The 9,731-nt window shown below is 39.4% G+C and overlaps 1 protein-coding gene across 1 annotated transcript in view; it reads right to left on the reverse strand.

Annotated features, from left to right (window-relative positions):
- PIEZO2 (piezo type mechanosensitive ion channel component 2) overlaps positions 1 to 9,731 on the reverse strand; it is a 778,516-nt gene that overhangs the window by 646,579 nt on the left and 122,206 nt on the right. The gene's annotated exons all lie outside the window — the stretch shown is intronic.

Below are 9,731 nucleotides of genomic sequence, written 5' to 3' on the forward strand. Positions count from 1 at the left end.
ATATATATATATATATATATATATATATATATATATATATATATAATAAAGCATATGGGAGTACAGATATGGATACTTATACATATCCAAATATTTCAAAGGGTTGGTTTTCTGTTTGAACGCTGAGGACCATAGTCTTATGGGACAACTCAGTTAATTGGCATAATTATAGTTCATAGTGCACATCCTAGTTTGATGAGTAGTGTTTATAGTCTTAAAAGCTTGTGAACAGTTATCTAAGATATAAATATTGCTAAACTGGAGCAAAAGAGAAAGAAGGAAACCGAAGACTCAAGGAAGAATCTAGTCTACAAGATGTTCCACAAGAACCAGGGTCTCATCTTCACTGAAATCAGAGGCACTAGACAGTGTTCTTCTACCATTTTCAATCATTCAGATCAGGGTCATTACATACAGATTCTGATAGAATGTAAGAAAAATATGTAACAGAATTCAAATTCTTATAAAGTCCAGATTTACTGAACCAGTTGAGAATACAGGACTCACTGTGACTGCTGTTATGTGCCGTCAAGTCAGACCCAACTCGTAACGACCCCTTCTTGAGTTTCCGAGGCAGTATCACTACAGAAGTAGATTGCCTCATCTTCCTTCCGAGGAGTGGCTGGTAGGTTTGAACTGCCAGCCTTCTGGTTAGCAGTCAAGTGCCTTAGGCACTATGTTACCAGAGCTCCCTCGTTGTGACTACTGTCCAGAAATACTCTTCAAACTTTGAACCTAATCTACCAAGGTTACCTTTTAGTTAAACAACAGACTAGCTCACAAAGTAAAGATTATGACTCATGAGTACTGAATTCCTTTTCTAAAAAAAAAAAAAAAATAACACCTATATGAAACCAAATGGTCAAGAATTACCTTAAAGCAAAGACGAGGAGGTAAGTGGACAGGGAAACTACATTACTGGAAATAGAACAACCAGAACAGAAATAATGAAAATGTTGCAACAATGTGAAGAATGTCACTGAATGATTTGTGTAGAAATTGCTGAATAGGAACCTAATTTTCTACATAAACTTTCACTGAAAACACACAAAATATTCTTAAAAAACAAAAGAAAAGAAAACATACACACACACACACACTGCTAATATTAATTTCCATATAGTTGATTCTAACTTATGGTGACCATATGTGTGTAGAGTGGAACTACTCCATATGTTTTCAAGGCTGTGAACTTTTGGAAGCAGACTGCCAGGCCTGTCTTCTGAAGCACATATGGATGAGTTAGAACCACCAGCCTTTTGATTAGTAGTCAGCACCTAACCATCTGAGCCACCCAGGAACTTCATGCTAACATATATTACAAAACATTATACTGTATATATACATATACAGATATACACACACACAAATATATGGAACTTTGTTTTCTCTTGTGCCATACACGTACACACATAAACTTACACTAACACAAGATAAAACAAAGCTCCAAAATACTCAGTTTATAGGACTGAAACAAGTGAGTTCATATGACATTAGAAATATTGCAATTGAGCTAAGAAATCTAGAGGAGGGAAAAGGTAAAACAGTGGTTTATTGAGTTATAAATGCAGAGGCTATCTCCCCTCACCCTAAGTAATCACCCACAGTGTTTGTGGGTATCCACAAGATCTGAGTGGTGATCACTTCCTAAGATGCCACCCTCAATCCTAATGACAGCAATCTGCCCTGCCTTCCCCAGATGTCATGTTCACCATCAGGGCTGGACATGAGCATATGGTGTCCTGTCCCTCTGTATGCATCACCAAACTTCCCTGATTCTATCCAGAAATCAACAGAATGTTCTGTGACAATCAAGGTTTTCCTGCATACTCATTTGGTTGGCAAACCTAGAGAAGAAGGGAGAACAATTCCCACATATCCTAAGATGCAGAACAGGAAAGAGACTTATAGTCTTGTTGCTTATGCTAAAGTTCTATTTACTTGAAACACACGCTTGTGAATTCCTTGTGAAAGTAAAAAAGCAGACATACATGCACAAAAACCTTTAAGACTAACAGTTTGAATTAAACTGATGACATATACCATGTGTTCAACTTCATATTTCAAACATTTTATAAATGAAAACCTTTCCAACTATTTTTAGCAATGCCTCTTTGTTTCAATCACAATTTTAGTAATTGAAGATCAATTCTAAATTAGTTGATCTACTTCTCCTCTCATTGTGGTTTTTTTAACATGGCTAGTTTGTCCTGATGATGTCTAAGAAAGGGTACTGAGAGAGGCACTGACCACTGGCCAAGGCAAGAGGAAGTCACAGGGTGGGTCAGGCTATGAACAGGGCCAGATGAAGGGGCAGGTGCACCAAGACAGGAGAGGTACTCACAAAAAAGTGGCGACACATTCACATCTCTGAAAGGCTGAGAGGTGATGAAGGATGAAATGTCAAGTCAAGATTATCAAAGGACATCACTCCAACAAAGTGATGGAGGTCTCCAAAGGGTATGTTTCTGCTCTCTAAGGTCAAAATTTCTAATTAATAAATGATGGACTGCCCTGGAAGTTCAGTGAGTTTCTTACATTATTGGAAATGTTTGAGCAGAGACTAATGCATTATCTCTTATTAGTGGTAATGTAGGATGCTTAAGCATTAGAAAGGCAATTGTTCTAGAAATAACCCCTAATATCTCTTACAACTCTGAAAACCTGCTATTTTTAAAACCCTGAACAAATGTCAATGACTTTCACCACAGTATATTTCATGACAAGCAAGCATGATCTTTATTAAAGTATTCATGATATTTATTTACATTTAAATATAAATACAATATAAATATAATATAAAATAACATAAACATGTAATATTATCTCTCAGTCATTCTAGGGATGGAAAGTATGAAATTCCTACCTGCTAACTGGTAGCATAGTGCCTAAGGCACTTGACTGCTAACCAGAAGGCTGGCGGTTCAAACTCTCCAACCACTCCTCGGAAGGAAGGTTGGGCATTCCTACTTCCATAGTGATACTGCCTTGGAAACCCAAGGAGGGGTCGCTATGAGTCGGGCCGACTCCACGACTCCACGGCACATAACAACAACAACAACATCCTCAGTGTTTATGGTAGTTACATTGCAGAATGGTCCTCAAGTATAAATGAGATAGTATCAAGCTGCAAACAGGAGTGCTCCTCCCTCTGCCTGGAACATCTCTCCTCACCGTCTTTGTGTTGGGTTCTTTCCATTCTCACATTTCAGGTCTCTTTCTCTGAGCTCAGAGAGTATTTTTATTATATATACAAAACCACTTGCTCAGGCATCTCAGACGTATCTAAAATGAATCACCTAATTCTGCACCACAAACTTCCTCACCTATTTTTCTCCATTTCAATAAATGTCACCACTTGCTGTCCAGTTGATCAACCCAGAAACTTTTTAGTCCCTCATAGTCCACATCCAGGGAGCTCTGGTAGCATAGTGGCTAAGGCACTTGACTGCTAACCAGAAGGCTGGCGGTTCAAACCCACCAGCCACTCCTCGGGAGGAAGGTTGGACAATCCTACTTCCGTAGTGATACTGCCTCGGAAACGCAAGGAGGGGTCGCTATGAGTCAGGGCTGACTTGACGGCACACAACAACAACAACAACAAGTCCACATCCAATTCATTCACAAAATCTGCTGACACTACCTCCAAAGTATGTCTTGAATCTATACAGTCTTCTCTGATGACAAAGAGCCCAATGACAAAAGAGCCCCAGTCTCCATTATCACTATCCTAGACCACAGGAGGCTAAAGTTTCCTAGGAATTCTCCCTATTATCACTTTCCTCTCTCAGCATGCATTTCCCATTCAGTAGGCAGAGTGATCTTTTATGTACATACATCTTGAATCTAATCCCCTAGTCAAAACTACTTAAGGTTTCTGACAGCACTTATAATGACATTAAAACTCTTTACTGAAGCCTACCAGGCCTAACTTACCTTCCTTTCCAACCTGATCTCATATAGTCCCCCATCATTCACTCTGATATTCAGCTGTATGAACAGGCACGTCTTTTTACTGCCTCAGAGCTTTTGCAATTCATGTGTGTAAACTCAGCCCCTGACGATTACCAGAATTTGCTCCTTTAGCTCCCTCAAGTTCCAGTTTAAATGTATGTTCACAGCAGTTGTCTTCTTCCAAGACAACCCCATGTAAGATATTTTTCTGGTTTCTCTCATATGCTATTGATCGTGGTCCCATCCTTGACTATGTTAGGCAAAGATCTGACTTACTGCCCTTAGACACTTGAGTGAGCAATAAATGCTATTGTTTGTATGGCATTAAGATATCATGACTGCTGTGCATCAACAGGTGGTGGTGTCCGTAGAAGAATTAACCTAGAGAGAAACCAAAAAACCAAACTCATGGCCATCAGGTCATATCCCTCCTTGGGTTTGTGAGACAGTATCTCTATGGGAGTAGATTGCCCAATCTTCCTTCCGAGGAGTGACTAGTGGGTTTGAACCACCAGCCTTCTGGTGGTTAGCAGTTAAATGCCTTGGGCTCTATGCCACCAGTGCTCCTACGAAGAGAGAAAGTCTAGCCTTTGTCCTGGCTGCTGAGAGCAGGGGTGGGTGGGTAGGTAAATACTAAACCCTCAGAATTTCCCAAGTGATAGAAGTGTCTTTGTATTCCTGGTGGGACCCTGGGCCATACCTGACAGTTTATGCTAATGTAATGATTTAGAATGGGGGATGGTCACAACAGAATGACCAGACATGATTTAGAGGGTTGGGGCTTTTAAACATGTAATGGCCCTCTAGGGAGGGGATGAGGCTAGAAATGGAGTTCAATCATGTGGGCAAATGAAACCTCAATAATATTTCTGGACACGAAGGCTCAAATGAGCTTCCCCAATTGGCAAACTGCATATTGTCACATATTGAAGTCCCAGGAGGGCAAAATGTATCCTGAGGACTAGGGAGCTTTATATTTGGATCCCTACCAAACTTAGTACTCTGCTTCCTTCTCTTTGGCTAGTTCTAATTTGTATTCCTTTGCTATAATAAAAACTGTAATATAAGTGTTAAGCATAGCACTTTACTGAGTTCTATCAGTCATTCCAGTGAATTATCAAACCTCAGGGGGTAGTGTTATGGAGTCAGCCTCAATTCATAGCAACTATATACAACAGAACAAAAAACTGCCCCTTCCTGCACCATTATCACAGCCACTGCTATGCTTGAGCCCATCATTCCAACTACTGTATCAATCCATCTTCTTGAAGGTCTTTTCTTTTTTTGTTGACCCTCTACTTTATCAAGCATGATATCCTTCTTCAGAGAATGGTCCCGTCTGACAACATGACCAAAGCAGGTGAGATGAACTCTGGCCATTCTCACTTCTAAGAAGTGAAGGCTATACTTCTTCCAAGACAGATTTGTTCTTTCTTTTGACAGTCCAAGGTACATTCAATATTCTTCACCAACATCACAGTTCAAATGCATCAATTCTTCTGCTGTCTTCCTTATTCACTGTCCAGGTTAACATACATAAGAAGCTATTAAAATACCATAACTAGGGTCAGACCTATCTTAGTCTTCCAAGTGACAACTTTTCTCTTTAGCTCTTTAAAGAGGTCTTTTGCAGCAGATTTGCCTACTGCCAAATATCCCATGATTTTCTTGACTGCTGCTTCCATGGGCGTTGATTCTGGATTCAGGTAAAATGAAATACTTCACCACGTCAATCTTTTCTACATTTATTGCGATACTGTGTACTGGTCCATTTGTGAGTATTTTTGTTTTCTTTATGTTGGAATGTAACCCATACCAAAGGCTGTAGTCTTTGATCTTCATCAGTAAATGCTCCAAGTCATTTTCACCTTCAGCAAGCAAGGTTGTGTCATCTCCATACCATGAGTGGTTAATGAGTCTTTCTCCAATCCTGAGGAATTCGATTCTTTCTTTTTCTTCATATACTGCTCCACTTTCTTGGTTTATTTGCTCAGTATACAGATTGAATAAGTATGGTGAAAGGATACAGCCCTGATGCACATCTTTCCTGATTTTAAACCACACAGTATATCCTTTTTCTTTTTGAACAGCTGCCTCTTGGTTTGTGTATAGGTTCCACATGACCATAATTACATGTTCTGCAATTCCCCATTCTTAGAAATGTTATCCATTATTTGTTATGATCCACACAATTAAATGCCTTTGCATAGCCAATAAAACACAGGTAAATAGCTTTCTGGTATTCTTTGCTTGCAGCCAAGTTACGGCATCAGTAATCAGTACGGTGCCCTCTTCTGAATCAGGCTTGAATCTCTGGTAGTTCCTTGTTGTCAAGGTATCGCTATGATTTATTTAATTAATTAATTAATTAATTTTACTATGCTTTGGGTGCAAATTTACAGAGCAAAATTTGTTTTACATTCAACAGTTCACGTACATTTGATTTCACACCCTGGTTACCATCCCTGACCATAACAAACTCTCCTCCCCTCCCATCCCTGTGACCTCTCCCTCTCTGTACCCTGCTTAACTATGCACTCCTGTCTGTCCAGCTCTCTGGGTGAAGGTCCCTCTGGTGCCCCATGGTTGATTGCCCTAAGGGCCGTATCTCCCTACAGTAAGTGGGTGCATCACCTTGGGATAGGCGTTCTGCATGCAGGTCTTTCAACTGTTGGGCTGAGAGCCAATCCATGGGAGTGAGTCCAATTCTAGGCCCAAAGGGTAACTCGGGCCATAATCTTAGGGGTTCCACCAAACTCTATCTGACTGGTAATTCTGGTCATTTTTGTGTTTTTGGATTTTGTTCCACATCTTTTCTCCCACTCTATCCAGGATCTCCAGGCAGCTGCCATTGGTAGCCAGGCAATATCCAGTTCTTCTGCTCTTGGGGTCCATCACAACCTTGGACTAATTGTTTCCAGATGCCTTTGATTTTCTTCACTCTTCTTTGCTTCTGATGAGAGGAGACCAATAGTTGTATCTTAGATGGCCACTCGAAAGCCTTTTAGACCCCAGTCATTATTCACAAAGTATGTTGCGGAACAAGATTTTTATGTACTATGTTGTGCCAATTGAATTTGGTGTCCCCTAAGGCTATGGTCCTAAGTCAGCAGGCCTGTTGATGCTCTCTCTCTGACAGGTTACTCCAACTCTGTCTTCTGTTGCTTCTGTAATGTGTGTGGCTAGTTTTGTAGTACAAGTGCAAGGTAAGATAATCTTTAGCTAAATCTATACTTGGTCTAGGGTATATTCCTGTTTGCTGAACTCCACCTGATATTCTCACTTGTCTATGCATTTATCCATAGCCTGGTGTTTGGTGTTAGTGGTAATGCAATATTTTGCAAATACTATTATTTGCCTCTGTTGTCTATATCTTATGTGCACATTTCAGTGTCCTTTCTTTCCCCAATGTCATCATGTTGGTCACAGACTCTTTCCATACCATCCCTGCCCTTACCCAAATCAACATGTGACCCCCAACTAGTCCAAAATTTTCCCGCTCCTTCTCTCCCATCCCAGGTAACCTACAAAGTGAGTTTCCTTTCCTAAGTAAACCTTTCCTTGAACTTTTACAATAATGGGATCATACAATATTTGTCCTTCTGTGATTAACTTATTTCAGTCAGCATAATATCCTCCAGATTCATCCATGTTGTGAGATGATTCACTTATTCTTCATTATTCTTTAACATAGCATAGTACTCCAGTGTGTGAATGTACCATAGTTCGGTTATCCATTCAACTGTTTTTTAAATTATTTTCAGCAAAATTTTACTTGTGTGTGATATTAACTATATTGTTTGCCAATTTTCACATTTTATTGGATCACTTTTCTTTGGAATGGGCACAAATATTGATCTCTTCCAGCCAGTGGATTATGTTTCTGTCTTCCAAATTTCTTGGTATAAATGAGTGAGCACATCCAGCATTGTATCCATTTGTTGAAAAATATCAATATGTAGTTCACCAATTCCTGGAGCCTTGTTTTTTTGCCAATTCCTTTAGTGTGGCTTGGGCTTCTTTCAATACCATCAGTTCTTGATCATATGCTACTTCCTGAAATTGTTAAATGTCAACTGATTCTGTTTGGTTCAAGACTCATGTATTCCTTCAGTCTTCTTTCAATGCTTCTTTCTTCATTCAATATATTGACCAAAGAATCCTTCAATACTGTAACTCAAGTCTTGATTTTGTCCTTCAGTCTTTCAGCTTGAGAAATGCCAAATGTGATCTTCCCTTTTGGTTTTCTAATTCTAGGTCTTTTCACATTTCATTATAATACTTTACTTTGTCACCTCGAGCTGCCCTTTGAAATCTTCTGTTCAACTCATTTATTTCATCATTTCTTCCCATCGCTTTAGGTACTCACCATTCAAAATCAAGTTTCAGAGTCTCTTCTGACATCCATTTTTGTCTTTTCTTCCTTTCCTGTCTTTTTAATGACCTTTTGCTTTCTTCATGTATGATGTTCTGGATGGCAACCCACAACTTGTCTAGTCTTGGGTCACAGGTGTTCAATGAGTCAAAGTTATTTTTCAAATGATCTCCACATTCAGATAGCATATAATCAAAGTCATACTTTGGCTCTTGTGGACTTGTTTTAATTCTATAGCTTCAATTTAAACTTACACAGGAACAACTGATGGTCTGTTCCACAGTTGGCCCGTGGCTTTGTCCTCAGTATCTGTGATGATATTGAGGTTCTCCATTGCCTCTTTCTACAGAGGGTGCTTGATTTGATTCCTGTGTATTCCATCAGGTGATCCCACATGTCTAGTCACCATTTATGTTGTTGAGAAAAGATATTTGCAGTGAATAAATCACTGGTATTGTAAAATTCTATCATGTGGTCTCTGGTGTCATTTCTATCACCAAGGCCACGTTTTCTTACTACCAATACTGCTTCTCTGTTCCCAACTTTCACATTCCAAGCACTAGTAATTATCAATGCATCTTGATTGCATGTTTTATCAATTCCAGACCACAGAAATTGGTAAATATCTTCAATTTTTTCATCTTTGGCTTTAGTGATTGGTGCATCAATTTGAATACCAGTCATATTAATTGGTGTTCCTTATAGGTGAATGCATACTATTCTATCACTGGCAGCATTATACTTCAGGATAGATTTGAAATATTCTTTTAGACAGTGAATGTGAAGCCACTCCTCTTCAATTGCTCATTCCTGGGATAGTAGACCATATGACTGATTCAAAACAGCCAGTACCAGTCCATTTCCACTCACTGATACCTAGGATATAGATCTTTATACATTCTATTTATTTTTCCACAACTTGCAATTTTCCTAGATTCATACTTTGTCCATCTCATATTTCAATTATTAATGGATATTTGCAGTCATTTCTTCTCATTTTGAGCTCATGCCACATCAGCAAATGAAGGTCCAAAAGCTTCACTCCATGCACATGAATATGATAACCTCTACTTGGAGAAGGCAAGTCTTCCCCAGTGGTATTTTCAGTGCATTACAAACTGAGGGGCTCATCTTCCAGTACACAATGTTTCACTGCTGTTCATAATGTTTTCAATGGCTAATTTCTCAGAAGTGGAGTGTCTCTTTCTTCTTCCTAGTCTGTCTTAGTCTGGAAGCTCTGCTGAAACCTGTTCACACTGAGTGACCTGTGAGTATCTGAAATACTGGTGGCATAGCATCCAGCATCATTTGTTGTTGTTGTTGTTGTTATGTGCCGTCGAGTCAGCCCTGACTCATAGCGACCCCTCCTTGGGTTTCCGAGGCAGTATCACTATGGAAGTAG

Source organism: Orycteropus afer, unplaced genomic scaffold (assembly GCF_000298275.1).
Source record: "Orycteropus afer afer isolate SDZICR_OR568_19922 unplaced genomic scaffold, OryAfe1.0 scaffold00232, whole genome shotgun sequence".
NCBI lineage: Eukaryota > Metazoa > Chordata > Mammalia > Tubulidentata > Orycteropodidae > Orycteropus > Orycteropus afer.